The sequence below is a fragment of the Triturus cristatus genome, chromosome 1_1 (assembly GCF_964204655.1).
Source record: "Triturus cristatus chromosome 1_1, aTriCri1.1, whole genome shotgun sequence".
Taxonomy (NCBI): Eukaryota; Metazoa; Chordata; class Amphibia; order Caudata; family Salamandridae; genus Triturus; species Triturus cristatus.
Window position 1 is genome coordinate 252930165 of NC_140579.1, and position 15869 is coordinate 252946033.

Here is a 15869-nt window from a genome sequence, read left to right on the forward strand (position 1 = left end):
CTAAAACTAATCAGTCCATTGGTAGAGATTTACAAAAGCCAGGCAAGGGGGATGGCAGCTTATGGTGCGGAACTATGGGGCCACAACCCATCCTTGATTTTAACTAAGTCAGAAAGCAAATTTTTTAGACAGCTATTTGCACTCCCGGTGAGTACCCCTATACAGCCGCTTAGGATGGACCTGGGTATACAACCAATTGCGGACATGGTCGCCTCCAGACCAGTAATGTACTGGAGACGACTATGAAGCACTCCTGAACTCGCCATCTTTCAGGAAGAATTGAAATCCATCCTATTGCTACCAAGGGTAGGTGCTATCCCTTGGTTAGCCCATGTTAGGAAATCACTCAGAGATATAGGGAGAGAAGACCTTTGGCTTTCACCTGAGGACACTTGTCCCTCTTTGCCAAAAAGATCATTGGCAAAAACACTGCAGGAATTTAAGCTAACCCAGATCATCCGATCAGTCAATACTCCAAATCTGACCTCGGCTTTTCTCGAGGCCAAAATTAGCTATAGCTTCGAGTCTGCAATCGACTTGATCCAACCGGTACTGGCTAAAAAATTATACCTACAATTCAGGCATGGGTCAATCCCCCTTTCTTCGAGAACAAATAAATGGGCTGGCTCACCCAGGCAATTTTGTCCTGGGTGTGGTGCTACTGATGAAACTGAGGTTCATGTTGTAATCTTCTGTTCGGCATATAAAACATCCCGTAGGAAATGGATAATTCAACTTGCTAAGAATATAGGGGTTACGAACCATAGAGATCTCTTCAGGTTGTTGAAATATGATCCTTCCCCCCTATACGTTACTGTGATAGCTAAATTTCTCTTTTCTATGTGGCTAACCAGAAGACAACTACTACCTCACTAAGTTAATTACATTGGCACCAATTTTTGCTATTAATCTGTTTTAATTTGTGAATCGTTGAATTGTATTGTTCCCAAGAATCATGTTTTAAATTTGTAAATATTATACCATGATATTTTATGACTTTTATGGCTTGTAGCCGAAATAAAGTTTTTCTGACTGACTGACTGACTGCTTCCTTTGCTCCTCTTGACATTGTCTTACTCAAAGGTTCCGGTACATCGTATTGGCTCATATGTAATTTGTGATTTGTTGGATTGTACGGATCTTTACTTGTTTGAGTTGACACTTGGATATGACGGTAGTTATTTGTCTTTCGACTTGCATTTTTAACCGAAGGATCTTTGATAGTTGGGTACTGGGAAGGTATGTCTGTGTATATGTTCTGACCATGTTGTTTCCCCTGGAGTGCGGGTGGACGCTTCTGTCGTCGCACCTCCCACATGCTAAGTATTGAGGTAGGGGTGGGGTGGGAGGGTGTGGGGGGGGGATTGGGTTGAGAGCGCCCACGTTTTCATAACCATTTTCATGGTTTTCACAGTTGCTTCCTCATTTGCTCTCCTTCTACTTTTCTGCCTTCTCTTTTCTTTCCTTTTCTCCTTCTGCTTGATTCTTCTCTTTATCTGGCGTCTCCTACTCGCTAGACATGTCAGGTGTCCTATGTACCGTATGCAATTTTCGGGATGGGATTGTCCGGCTTCCAGGGGTAGAATACAGTTGCTGATGTATGTTTTTATTGACTTCCACATTGGGCCTGCTCCGTGGTCTTTAAAATATTTGCATTTGTCCCTATACCACGATCCATATTTGTTGAGTTCACCATTTGAAATCATTCTTAATGGCCACTAACAAACAAGGTGTCCTTTCGAGCGATTTGAAGATAGTTTCCCTAAATGTTAAAGGCCTTAACCACCCTGTGAAAAGACGTAAGGTCTTAGAGTATTTAGCCAAGACCAAAAGTGACATAGTGCTGCTACAGGAGACTAAACTTTCCGAAGGGGACAATAACCTTATTAAAGGTAACTGGATTTCGCAATTGGCATGCTCTCCGGCAGCTAAGAAGAAACGAGGGGTCATAACCTTGATTTCAAGATCTGCTAATATCACGCTAGAATCCTCCACTCATGACAATGAAGGTCGTTTTTTGCTCACTCACTTGAGGAGAGGCGAAGATTTAATACATGTGATCAATATTTATGGGCCTAACACGGATGACCCCACCTTTTGGGCTAGCGTCTCTGACAGGTTAGATAGTATTCCTCAGGAGGATTTAATAGTAATGGCAGGGGATTTCAACCTTCCCCTGGACCCGATAATTGACAGACAGTCCAACTGCCACTACCAAACTACGAGCTCACACGCTGAGCTCACCACTATTTGCTCTAAATTTAACCTCAAAGATCCCTGGAGACTCCAACACCCAGACACAAGGGATTATACTTTTTATTCGGCCCCTCACAATTCATACACTAGGATTGATTATATCCTTGTCTCTGGGGCATACACCAGCCTCATTGAGTCCTCTGATATTGCCCCAAGATTGATTTCTGATCACTCTTGCATCTCTCTTAACTTAACCGGAAGTCACAAGGAACAAACTCCCAAACGGTGGCTGTTTAACAATGATGTCTTATCAGACCCTGAAGATAAAAAGAAGATTGCGGAGGCCATTTCATAATACCTTGGTCACAACAAGGTGTCTGATACTAATATAAATACACACTGGGACGCATTGAAGGCCACTATAAGGGGGCTAATCATTGCTATAAAAACAAAAATAAATAAACGCCTGAATAAGGGACTACTCCAACTAGAACGGGAAATTAGAGACTTAGAGACTGCCCATATTGCCTCCTTAAACGATTCTACTCTACTATTGACTTTGACACAGAAGAAGTATGAGTACAATAAGATATTGAGTGAACGAGCGGGGGTGTGGATTAATAAATTTAAAGCGCTGAATCTTTGTGAGGCCAACAAGGCAGGGAAACTTTTAGCTTCATATCTTAAACATAGACAAAATCAACATGTTATCTCTTCAATCAAGGACGCTAATAACCTAACCCACACAACACACAAGGGCATTCTCAATACTTTTAAACAATTTTATCAGGACCTATACTCAAATAATCAGACTTTTGACACTGAGAAGTGCACTGCTTTCCTCCGTGATCTTGATTTGCCACAACTCTCAGAAGACGACACTGCCATGTTAGGTATGGAAATCAACAGCTCGGAAATAGATAAGACGGTCAGGTCCTTGAAAGAAAACAAAGCGCCAGGGCCGGATGGCTTCACGGCATCCTTCTATAAATCTTTTTTAACCCAATTAGGTCCTGTTATGAAACAGGTTTTTAACCATATTGCTGACACTGGGCACACACCTGATTCCATGACTGAATCCAACATTGTTGTTATCCCCAAGGAGGGGAAAGACCCTGTTCACCCAAAAAATTATAGGCCCATCTCGCTTATAAATGTTGATTGCAAAATATACGCCAAAATACTTGCGGTCAGGCTCAATTTGGTCCTTCATAAATTAATAAGCAATTCCCAGGTGGGGTTCCTCCGGAACCGGTTATCCAACGACAACACACGTCTGTTATGCCATGTATTAGAAAATGCTGCAACCAAATCTGTACCCTTGATTGCCATTACGTTAGACGCCGAGAAGGCCTTCGACAGAGTCTGCTGGTCGTTCTTGGAACGTTGCCTGCATTTCTTTAACTTGGGTAAGGACTTTATTAAAATGGTTATGTCACTTTACCTGAAACCGACTGGACGTCTAGCCATCAATGGGTCACTTTCGGAGTCCTTCCCCCTATATCAGGGTACCAGACAGGGATGCCCTCTATCTCCATCACTTTTCCTCTTGGCGCTGGAACCTCTTCTTCAGGCTATCAAGCTCAACGCGGATATTGCGGGTGTGGACATCAATGGGGTACGTGTCAAATTGGCCGCGGATGACATTTTGATAGTTTTGATTCCTCCATTACAGCCCTAATGGAAACGATTGCAGTATATTCTCTGCACTCTATAAACTCAATAGAGATAAATCGGAAGTTAAACCACTAAACGTGTTTTGTACTAGCGAAATGTTGGGGGACTCTGGGTTAACATGGCAGTCGAGTTTTATTAAATATTTGGGGATTGAATTTGGTAATAATATTATGGACACCCTGTATCAAAATGAAAAGGTACTCCTACAGAAAATTAAGACACTCTTGGATGCCTGGTCCCCAAAATTCATCACGTGGTGGGGGAGAATTGAGACTATCAAGATGATGGTTACTCCTTTAGTTAATTATCTCATAAGTATGGTACCACTGCTATTAACTGACTCCTTTCACCATAAATTAGATACTCTTTTAACATCCTTTCTTTGGCGCGGTAAAAAAGCCAGAATCGGCATTCGAAAATTGAGGCTTGATAAGACAATGGGAGGCGTTAACCTGGCTGACTTTTGTCTCTACCAATATGCCTTTCTGGCGAGGCAGGGCCTGCTTTGGGTTTCTCCTCCTGATCACTATATACCAGTGTGGCTGGAAGTGGAAGGGGCTCTCCTCCATAACATACGTCCCCTGTCAGTTCTCACGGCTAACCGCCTTGTCGCCATCCACTCCAGATCCATCTTTAAGAATACTAAATTAGCTCTCTTAAAAATAGATAGGTCCATGGATGTCAGTATGAAGGGCTCCAATATGGAATCGCTCTGGCTAAACTCCAAGTTCCTTTATAATGGTAAGCCGTTACTCCTTGACTCCTGGTGCAAAAGAGGTATCTTTTTTCCCCATCAATTGGTTAATGATGCATACCCATTGACGTTCAGTGAACTTCAATCTCGTTTCCATTTGGCTGATATCGAATTTTATAATTTTCAGAAAGTGAGGGCTGCCGTTACGAAATCCAGAATGTCTCCTAGCTCCCCATCGCTACCCAAGTTTGTAGCAAAACTTAATAGGCTTGGCCATCAGGTCTCCCAGATTTATCAACTTCTGCGCCCAAAATCCTCCAAGCTTAATTCTAAGGTAGTAGATTACTGGAAGGTGCTTTCGGCTAATCAGCTAACCGAAGATTCATGGTCCCCGCTATGGAGATCAGTTACACGTAATAAGATTTCCCCAGTTCTCTCCCAAACAAAATTTTGGCTATTACACAAAGCCTTTTGGACACCGGCTAGGCTGTTCTCCATGGGGATCCGGGAAGATGATGTGTGTTGGAATTGTAAGCAAGACAGAGGTGATTTGGCTCACCTTATTCTACACTGTCCTGTTGTGATACCCTTCTGGGATAGGGTCTACTTGTTTTTGTCTAATTTGTTTAACTGTATTCTCCCCAGGTCCCTACCGTCCGTGGTAACTGCTTTTTTACAGGTGGATTTGCAGTCGGAAGGGGACCGAGCTCTCCTTGATCTACTGTTGATTTCTGCAGTTAAAAGGATACTCACCAATTGGAAGGATACTAGCAAGGCCTCTTACAAGTGTTGGATGAACTGGGTCATACACCTCAGGGGGGCAGACAATATTGTTTTGCAACATTCACCTTGGAAAACCTCCACGAGGAACATATGGTCTACCCTGGACGATTATTTTGCTTCTCATAAGCCACCATGATTTCATTTTCTGGAAGAAGATTCCCATGTGGTCTTCACATTTACGGTCACTGACATGACCGGATATTTGTTGTTTTACTATGCTATATTATTAAGAGGCTTGAGGCGCTAGATAACTCTCTCTTCTCTTTTCTCTTCCCCTTTCAGTTTCTCCTTTCACTTTCTGCCTTTATTCATTCTTCCTTTCTTTCTTCGGGAGTTGGGGGACTAAGGGGCGATTTCCCTGTCAAGGGGTTCGTCTATTGCTGGCATTTGTCTGCTGATCAGTTGAAGCACCGTTACATGTACTTTGTGGCTTTGGACCCTGATACCAGCTCCTGTTCTGTTCTTGCACAAAATTTTCAATAAAGATATTTTGAAATTAAAAAAAAAAAAAAAAAAAAAGTAGAAAGGAGTCCAGCGAGCCATTGAGAAAAAGAGAGGGTGACGGGGTCCAACCAAGCAGTAGAAATGCAAATTCCAGTCACCGCCGTGGCCAAATACATAAATTATGGTTAGGCTCCATCTGACCCTGAACTACTCACCCCCATTCAGGGGTTAAGACTACTTTCACCTTCAGTGAAAGCTCTAAGAATATCTCTATCTCTCTCTTCAGATTGTTCAACCGTGGGCAAGTCGAGAACATGTGAACCACATCTGCCCCAGAGGCTTGGCAGCAAGGGCAGCTGATACCCACTAGACCACCCGATTTTGCTATTTTCCCTGACGTGTTATAAAGATCTAAAATGATCTTAAAGTGCTGTGCCTGGAGTTTCGATTAGCATAATATAGTCTGCCCCTTATTTAAGAAATCAAGGAAGCCCAATACCTTTAACCCAATCCTTTGATCCCACTTGTCTGCCTGCCTCTCAAGATCGGCTGGTGGCATGGGGATCAACTCGCCATGGATCTGACTAATTGTGCACTCTCTTCATCCCTCAAGGGCGTAGTGTGTGTAGCGGGGCTACCTGGAGTGCCAAGGAGCTGGCAACAAACTCCGTGGCACTCTACGTAGCTCCGCTAATCTGCCCGCCTCCACCCCCCTATTTAAGATATATGTTAGCAGTAATTTTAAAAAATTAAAAAACACTTACCTCTTTACCGCGGCGTCCCCAGGCTGCCCTGCTCCTCTTCCTCGCCATTCGGATACTGCTAAAGAAAACTGTGCATGCGCTCACACCTGCCCGCACATGCGCATTACTCATCACAGTCGGCGGTTAAATACTCTTTGATTGCATTCTCCTCCACGTTCCTCTCAGAGTTATATAATTTCCTATTGAACCCACGAAATTCCTCTCGAATTCCCGAACCTGTGGTTACTAAATTCACTCTCTCATTTTGTATTGCTGTTATTTCACTGCATACATTGTTCTGCTTAGTACGCATTACTAGTGTGTGCCCTACCCGTTCATTGTACTCGTAACATTCTGCACGCCAGATCATATATTTCACAGTCACCTTTGTTATGGTTACATCCCCTATTGCTGCTTTGGCTATGGCAAGCCTCCCTGATATACGCTCTATAGCCTTCCCGGCCTCTATTGCCCCAATGAATTCCTTTTCCGCTGCCTTTAATTTTTGGTACAGATCGTCTAGCTGCTGCTGTTGCTTTTTAATACAGTACAGACTAAAGCTCCATGTCTCCCCGCGAATGGCTGCCCTGAAGGCAGGCCACACCATACCAATTCTGGTGCTGCCTCTATTTCTTCCCAGAAAGTCTTCTATCCATTTCTTCATATGGTCAATATACCCCTGGTCCACCAGCAACCCCCTTTCAAAGGTTCAATTCTGTTGTGTACTTTCTCCCCTCACATGTGTTATTCCTAGTACAAGGGGATTATGGTCTGACATTACACTGGAATATTTTTCGGTACAGCAATTCCTCATTATACCTTGAGACACAAAAAAATAATACAATCGGGCGATTGTTTTATGTGGGGCCGAAAAACAGGTGTTTCCTGAGTCAGTGGCCATGCATCTAATAGCCCATTACCCTAAGTCAAATGAGTCAGAGCCTTGCGAACCCTAGGCTTGTGACCGGAATATGATCCTGAACTACTCCATGACACACCGATCCATTGATATTCAAGTCCCCACACATTATATTCGAGGTTGGCCATCCTGCTAATTCCAGATTCAAGAAAACAAATAGCTCGGGGTCATCCCCCGTTGGCCCACATACTGAATACAGGGTGTAGGAAAATGTGGTATTATATAATTCACCAATAGCCCAGCGTCCATATTTATTGGTCATTTGTCTTTTACATACAATATCCTTTTTCCGAGTTAAAATGGCCACCCCTCTTGTTCTAGTATCCTGTGTGGTGTGGGCTGTGGGTTATACCCCAGTTGCTGTAATCTTCTTTTGTCTTTACCCATAATGTGTGTTTCCTGGAGGCAAACAATATCGCAGCACGCATCCTTAAATCCTCTGCCACCTTACGTCATTTGCCAGGGTAATTTAGGCCACGGGTATTTACCAAAGCCATTCATAAGTTACTTGCAGTCGGCTAATTTCTGCTTTCCTGTCATACCTTCCCACTTTATTGAATGCTCTGTTCTTCCTTTCCCAGTGTTTTACAAACCCCTTGTCATGAAATCTCTTGATTCTTATTGTGCCACATTTCCTCCTTCTTGCCCCTCCAACCCCCACTCCCCCCAGTGACCCACCCCCTCCCCTGTCACCCCCCTATCCCTCCCCCACCCAAACAGTGAGACAAACAGAGAGGTTTGGGTGATGGAGCCTTTGTCCCCCCCCCACTGCTCATTGCCCGTACTTATGCTTACTAATCTATTTGCCGAGGTGCATCTAACTATGTACTACTTTGCCACCCCGTTCTTTCCTATCATCATCAAGTGGCAGACTCGGTACGTTATTCTTTGTCCATCTCTATTTCCATATCTCGTCTAAATATGCCTTCGCCTTTATTTCTGATGTGAAGACTCTCACTTTATTATTATTAATTATTTTCAGGCGAGCTGGATTTAGTAAGTATGCGGCTGCACCTTAAGCTTGACATGGCTGAATCAGTTGCCTTAAGCACCATATTCTTTCCACTGTTACGTGGCAGAAATCAGGCCGAGTGAAGAAAGATTGTCCCTCAAAGTACCGCTTGGAATCAGGACGAGCTTTGTAAAACACAATTTCATGCAGTAAAAGGTACCCAAAGTAGATTGGGATGGCTCTTGGCTGTGCGTGCCCCTGGCTGGGTCTGTCTGGGATTTTGTAGCATGAGAAGGTTACGATGAACCTGCTGGATTTCTGTGTCCCAATTCCACTGCTGGAGCTTCAGAAAAGTCCCTTTCAACAGCTTGCAAACATAAGCTCTGACGTCGCCACATTCTATGCCTTCCTCTAGGCCTAAGATCCTCAAATTATTACGTCTTAACGGTTTTCATAGTCTTTGAGTTACCACTGCATGTCCACTTTTGTGCTTCTTGAGACTCAGTCTGGCTTTGGCCTCTTGCCACCTCGTTTTCCAGGCCTGCTGTACATTCTTCTACTGCAGTTATTCGGTCACCAATCTCAGTACAGGCTTTTGCCACCTTTCTGTCAACCCCGTCAAGCTTTTTTGTTGCCAGGCGGGTCTTTTTGCCATCTAGCCGCGTCTCTTCCCGAAGCTGTTTTATTGAGTCATATATCAATTTCAGGGTTGGTGCTTCAGAGTTTTGATTACTTTGTCCTCCATATTGGGCTATTCACATGAATTATGTGTGGCTAAATAATCCCATTTGAGGGCAGCCCTTGCTGGTTTCTTCGAGCTCTCCTTGACCTGGCCCTGGGAAGTACCTTCTTTGCTTTGCTTGAGACTTTCTTCCTGTGGACCAATGTTTTGGGACCAGTTTGTGAAAAAACGGAAAAAGATTTGGTGAAAAACTCAATTGTAGACAGAGAAAGAAACATATAAAATGGCTGTAACCTCCTACATAAAAACATTAAGAGAGCTTGGAAAAGATATATCTCTGTACAACTATGCCACGCGGGCAATTATACCAAGGAACTTTATAATATTCTTAAATCTTTTACATCCCCGATTGCCTGCAATGATTCAATCCCTGTCTCTCAAGTCTTATGTGACAATATTTCCAATTTCTTTGAAGAAAAACGTAATAAAATATATGACAAATTTTCTAGTGACGCCGTCACGCCAGACACCTCTACTCCACTCTTTTCAGCTTCCAGAATGAATGACGCTGTCTTAGCAAGTTTTCCATCCTTTCGGGTTTCCAAGGTGGAGGAGATTCTAAAACCAGCCAGGTCAAGTTCCCCCATTGACATTATGCCAGCTAGAGTGTTTGCCTTATTAGCTAAACATCTTGCTCCTTCAGTCTATGCTTTTTTAAACCTATCCTTGAGAGAGGGGAAATTTCCCCATGCATGGAAAGCCACTCAAGTGCTTTCGATTCGTAAAAAGGTCAATGCACCTTCAGCAGAGCTATCAAACTATCATCCCATTTCACTTTTTCCACTCTTGAGCAAACTTCTGGAAGGATATATTAACTCGTAGCTTATGCAACATATAGAATCCCAAGCATGTCTTGAACCCTCACAGTCTGGCTTTAGACCAAAACACTCTACTAAATCCACCCTCATAAGTGTCAGACTTCATTAAACTTTCCTTAGACAATCACAAGGCAATATCTTTGGTGCTGTTGGACTTGTCCGCAGCCTTTGATACTGTAGCCCACCATAAGCTACTTCAAAGACTGATGGGTATTGAGGGGCCCACCCTTCAATGGCTTTCAAGTTTTCTAGAGCTGGGCACACAGACAGTTAATCTGGGGCCTTTTCGTTCTTGTGCTAAACCTCTTACGAAGAGGGTGCCACAGGGCTCTTGTCTCAGTCCCCCACTGTTTAATTTGTACGTGGTCCCCCTTGCAAAACTTATCAGAAATCATGGATTTGTTCCTTTTTCATATGTGGGCGATACCCAACTCTTTTTTTCGATTGATAACAGATCGGTCATGACAAAACATCTTTTTGCTGAAGGTATGCGAGCTATTTCTGATTGGATAACTAATAATTTTCTCCAGCTTAATGCTGAAAAAACAGAACTACAACTGTTCGACAAAGCACAAACACTGTGGTGGTCGGACTGCTGGGCAACAGAGTTGGGCCTGGCCCCCACCCCTACTACAAAGGCAAAAAACGTTGGTGTCTATCTTGACCACTACCTATCTATGAGAGATCAGATAGTAACTACCTCAGGCACCTGCTTCTATATGTTGGAGCTCTTACGGAGAGTGTTCCACCTCTTCCCTTTATCAGTACGTAAGACCCTGATTCAAGCCTGGTAGTCAGTCGCCTCGACTATTGTAATGCCCTTTTGACAGCAGCAAATGACACCGTGCTGAACAGGTTGCAAGTGGTTCAGAACACTGCAGCGCGTCTGGCCCTTAATATGCCTCCTATAACTGCATCTCTCCCATTGCTGAGACGCCTTCACTGGCTCCCCATTTGTAGAAGAATTAAGTTTAAAATCTGCTGCTTGGTCCACAAAACAATCAATGATAGGGGTCCTATATACCTTGCAGAAAAATTAGTTCACTACCTACCTAGCAGATCCCTGCGTTCTGGAGGGAAGGCTCTGCTTGCTGTCCCTCGATTTAACAAACTCCGGTCTGGTGGCAAAACCTTTTCCTATCTTGCCCCTTGATACTGGAACTCGCTCCCCGTTCACTTGCACAAGTGCCTGAATTCTCTTAAGTTCAGGAAACTCCTGGATATTGAGCTCTTTAACAACTGATCGCCTGTTACAGCCTCCTAACCTCCATTTATAGCACGGAAATACCCCTTTGGGTGTGAGTCCAGCGCTCTCTAAATCCTTCCTTCATCATACTGGCTGCTAGGGTCAGAACTGGAGGACAGCGACGCACGCTCCCCTTCGGATCCTGCATCACCCATGTCAGAGCCATCGGTCAAGAAGAATTTATCTCCTAGACCCAGAGAATCCTCTTGCGTCCTGCGAGCCTTTGTTTCGAGGTTTACCTCATTACAGGGTGGGTGGCCCCATGCCTCTGGAGTGACCTTGCTGTGATCTATGAGCCACCTCCCTGCCTCCGTATATGTGACCCCCTGCTGCTGCCCAACCCGTAAGTCATCCTGGACTAATGCCTACGGGAGAGTCTCCTCAGGTAGCTGGTGGCTCACTTGGTCTGACCCAGGGTCACCCCCTACAAGGCTGGCACGTTCATTAGAAATCCTTTCATCACCTTGATTTATACATTGTTGATCGCACCCCCGTCTCATCCTACCTCCCTGGTGAAGGTCAGCTGCATTCCTCCAGGTGCTGCAGTCATGGGGGTAAAAAGTTCGGTGGTCGACTGCTGCTGGGGTGAGTCTGTTTTTTGGCCTGCACTTCTTTATCCACATTTACAGGGCTTTTAGGTCGAGCCTGTAACAGCGCTGTTCTGGCGAAGACTTTATGTAAGGGCTTTTTGAAATCTCACCTCATTTCGCACACGCTCCTGCGTGTGCTTTTTGTTTTGTGGCAGGCTATTGGCCTTTGCGTGCGTCTTTTTTAACAAAGACAGCACGCAATTGGCCAAAGGTGGGCGCATTGCTCCGCCCATGGCCTATTGGTTGCAGTTACCCGCACGGGCGGCATGTGTTTTGAATTATCGTGCACAGATGCGTGCGCAATAATTCAAAACACATGTCTCGGTGTGGCGCGCGCACACGTGCACTTCTATCCCCAGCCATAAACGTCACTGAGCCGTCTAAGTTTCCTCGCGGAGCTCGCGCTGCACGGATCATCCTCCAGGCCTCCTCACAGCTCCAGACATGGTGAAAGCAACTCCACAGTGGCAGGTATGTGACCGCCATCCCGTGAGGCTGAGGTGAGGTATCCCCGGGACAGAGGCACGGTTGAGTTCCCCTCCCAGGGCTGTGAGGGAACGGAAAAAACAGGAGACTTAGCAAAATTACATTCTACACATGTCTCGGTGTGGCGCTCATGCGCACACCTCTATCCCCAGCCATAAACATGAATGAGCTGTCTTAAGTTTCCTCGCGGAGCTCGCGCTGCACGGGTCATCCTCCAGGCCTTCCCATGGCTCCAGACACGGTGAAAGCAACTCCGCAGTGGCAGGTATGTGACTGTCATCCCCCGAGGCTGAGGTGGGGTGTTCCCGGTGTTGTGTAATATCTGGTATCCCCTCGGGATCATGTATCCCCTGCGCTTCGGCTGTCTTCAGAGCTCTGCCCTATTGGCCAGCTCGGACTGCTCTAATGTAGCCACGCCCCCTCAAGGCGAGTGGCATCTCAGACCCGGCTCGGCAGACAGAGATCAGCAGCGCTCCGAGCAGAAGTTGGCTCGTAAAGAATCCTTCGACAGTTTTATTAAGAAAGTATGTCAGTAGCCAAGCGTGATAAATCTAGGAAAGAGACTACAGGAGAGGCGCCTACCTAGATCTTGTGCTCTGCACAGGGCCACTTTAGCGTGTGCACTGAGGCAGAGGATGTAGCCAGGAAAATAAAATGGATCAAAGTGAGCGATCTCAAATTTTGCTATAAGAGCCAGTGAATATTGTTCCCTCAAGGAAAATGTGCAAAAGATTGCATTTTATAAACATGAATCTAAAGGACTTTGGTAAAAAAAAAATGCATTTAACTTGTATTGATTTTTTCTTTACTTTTTTCTTTCGTTTTTTCTTTTATCCTGTCCTCCTTTCCATCCATCTTAAATGCTTTCTATTAACATTTATTTATATGTTTTGCATTCTTCTTTCGTTCCTCTTTCATCTTTCTTTCTGTCTGTCCATACTTCTTTCGTTCCATCTCTCATTGTTTTTTTTTATTTTCTGACCTTGTTTACATTAAATTTCATTTACTTTCCGTCTTCCATCCTTTTTGTAATTCATGATTCGCTTGTGCCTTCTGTTCTTCTTATCATCCTTCCTTCCCCCTTGGATTCTATCCTTTTTATGTATTCCTTCAATGTAATAATTCCTCTTTTTTCCTTCCTTTACCCTTACTTCTATCTCCCATTTCTTCTTTCCATTAATTCATTCTATTTTCCAGCTCTCCTTATTTCTTTTTCTCTTTCCATTTTTCTTTTTATTTGTTCTTTCCATTAATTCATTTGTCCTTTTTTTAAAATTTCTTTCCATCTTTCTTCTTTTGAGCCTTTTTCCATTCTGCTCCCTTTTTATTTTCTATCTATCTCTTCTGATTTGCATTGTATTCTCCTTCCTTCATTCCACTCTCTCACTTTATTTGCTCTGGCTTATTTTTTCTTTACCGTTTACATACTTTCTCTTTCTTTCTGTCACTGTTTTTTGGCTACTTTTGCAACCCTTGGCCCCTATCACACACCTGTGTCATAGTAATTATTCTTCCAGTACTACGAAACACAGATGACAGATAAAAAGGGTCCATAAAACAATGTATTCTGCCCTACTGGCAACCTCGCTTAGGCTGATATTCACTACGCCCTTGCTCTGGGCGCTTCTTTAAGCGCACGTTGGTGGAATTGTTCATTGCAGGCCTCAGTCATGCATTACAGCACTCGTTTTCAGAAGTATTGCATGATTGTTCACACATGCATTGCAGGAATTGTTTATTGTTTGCATAGGCATTGCAGGAAATGTACACACAGCCATTACAAGAATTGTTTATGGAGGCATTGCAGGGATTGTTTAGTGTTTGCATAAGCATTGCAGGAAATGTACACACAGCCATTACAAGAATTGTTTATGGAGGCATTGCAGGGATTGTTTATTGTTTGCATAAGCATTGTGTCTACATAGGCATTGCAGGAATAATTTACAGAGGCATTGTTGGAATGATTTATTGCTTTCATAAGCATTGCAGCAAATGTACACACAGCCATTGCAAAAATTGTTTATGGAGGCATTGCAGGAATTGCTTATTGTTTGTAGAGGCATTGCAGGAATTGCTCACACAGGCATTGAAGGAGTGATTTATTATTTGTATAAGCATTGCAAGAAATTAAGCATTGCTCATTGTTAGCATAAGTATTGCAGGAAATATTTATGTATGTATCACCCCTTCTGTGCACAAGCACTTTAAGATTAATTTACATGCATATGGCATGTCTAGTTCATATGTGACGTATCATATGGCCTTTTCACACATAGAAGGTCAGTCAAAGGGACCAGCGACTGTAGGCTGAAAGAAGTAGGTGGCCCTTTACTGCTTTGATTAATGCTGTGTAGTTGGCTTCAGAGTTGAGTCTTGTAGTGCATGGTTGTCCCTCTGAGCACTTATACCTCATCTTGTAAAGAGGATGCGGTTTCAGGGAGGCTTTACCATTTGGTGGACTGGTGCGGATGGAAGGGTCATAGGTCCACTTGTTTAAGGGCTTCTGAGCTAGGGCAGGCAACTTTAAGGCTCTGTGTGCTGGAGTCAAACCAGGGATTTTATGGCTAACTTTAGGTTGAAGTGAGGCGAGCATCATTGTTCGGCAAACCCTGAAATTTAGAGATGCTTTTACATAAGTCCTCCATGGATTTGTTGTTGCAGTAGTTGAGATAGGAAACCACCACCGCAATGACCAATGCGAGTCTTCTTGGTGTTTTGTCCACCACAACGACTGTAGAGCACATATATGCCATCATGCCCCATTACACCATAATGAAGAGAGGGTGGTATTGCCCGTGCTCAAGCAATGAGCACCACTGTGCAGCATAGTGTGCTAACTGGTAGCTGTGAATCATTGCACCAAAACCCATAAGGGAGTGGTGAATAGCCTACTTGATACTTTTACATGTTGGAGAGCATACAACCTAATCTGCTTTGAATGTATCAGTCTCTCTCTCAATTTAGAAAGGCCTTAAAAATCTTTATTTTTAATTGTATTTCATCAGGAACAGTACATCTTTTCAGCACCAAGAACCATTTCCAGCTGAAAGTTACTCTCGGTGAATACCTACTGCCACTGATACTGTCTACTGTACATGAAATGACGCGATCAATTATCTTTGGTAATATTATGAATGCAGCCTCTGCTTCTTTAAAGTTTAAATAAAGGAAGCAAATTGACATATACACTCTCACTTTTTAAATGATATAGCCTTTATTGTTAAGGAAGAGGCTACAGTAAAAATTCACTATTGATTCCTATTTTTCAAATCAAATCTTTAGGAAAAGGAACGATAAAGTTACTCTGGTTAATGATCTGCCTTCATATATTTCAATAGCTCACTTTTACAATGGTACTTTTTGAGAAGGATTTTAACAGCAAAGGTGTTGGTAGAAGCAGTGATCCAACCAGTTGCAACATAAGATGATGGTAACAACGCACCACACTAAAGCTAGCTTTTCAGCTTGGCTTCTAATGTCCACGCAAACCCTCAACAATTTTGTGAGTAAAAGAACTACTGCCCCTTTGAGGTTAATTTTCCCTTATTATTCCGAAGGTGGATAATGGAGTTCAGAAAG

General features: G+C 43.6%; 1 long non-coding RNA gene across 1 annotated transcript in view; it reads left to right on the forward strand.

Annotated features, from left to right (window-relative positions):
• Positions 1–12177: 12177 nt before the first annotated feature.
• LOC146870095 (uncharacterized) overlaps positions 12178–15869 on the forward strand; it is a 72716-nt gene continuing 69024 nt past the window's right edge. The window contains exon 1 of the long non-coding RNA XR_014958981.1: positions 12178–12275. This is a non-coding gene — a long non-coding RNA (uncharacterized LOC146870095). The remainder of the gene's footprint in view (positions 12276–15869) is intronic.